This window comes from Myotis davidii, unplaced genomic scaffold, assembly GCF_000327345.1.
Source record: "Myotis davidii unplaced genomic scaffold, ASM32734v1 scaffold900, whole genome shotgun sequence".
Lineage (NCBI taxonomy): Eukaryota > Metazoa > Chordata > Mammalia > Chiroptera > Vespertilionidae > Myotis > Myotis davidii.
The window spans coordinates 1,081,432-1,081,765 of record NW_006295185.1 but is presented as its reverse complement, the minus strand read 5'-3'; the positions used below and the strand labels follow the sequence as shown (position 1 = coordinate 1,081,765).

At 51.2% G+C, this 334-nt stretch overlaps 1 protein-coding gene across 1 annotated transcript in view; it reads right to left on the bottom strand.

Annotated features, from left to right (window-relative positions):
- Positions 1-334, bottom strand: part of ARHGAP36 (Rho GTPase activating protein 36) — an 8,314-nt gene that overhangs the window by 6,787 nt on the left and 1,193 nt on the right. The window lies entirely within an intron of this gene.

The window sequence follows — 334 nt, the reverse complement described above, 5'->3', positions numbered from 1 at the left end:
AGCGCTATCCAGCTTGCTAAAAGTGTTTTTGCTTTCTCCCAGCCTCAGTTTCCCCGTTTAACGGTGGTTTAATCCTATGTACCGCGTAGGAGACTCCAAGAATTTAACCAAACCAAACAATTTTAGGCGCCGTGTGGCACCGTGCATGTTGTTATGCACCACTAGTACCTCAACACAACGCGTAAAACATAAATTCCAGGGCTCTGAACATTGGGACAGTGCAACAGGCGAAGGGAAGGGCTCAGCCTGTGGCGCTTCCACTGTAGGAGTTGCCAAGTTACTGTGGACACGCTCACGCTCGTGATGCTGGGATGTCGTCGGCTCCACGAGCTGC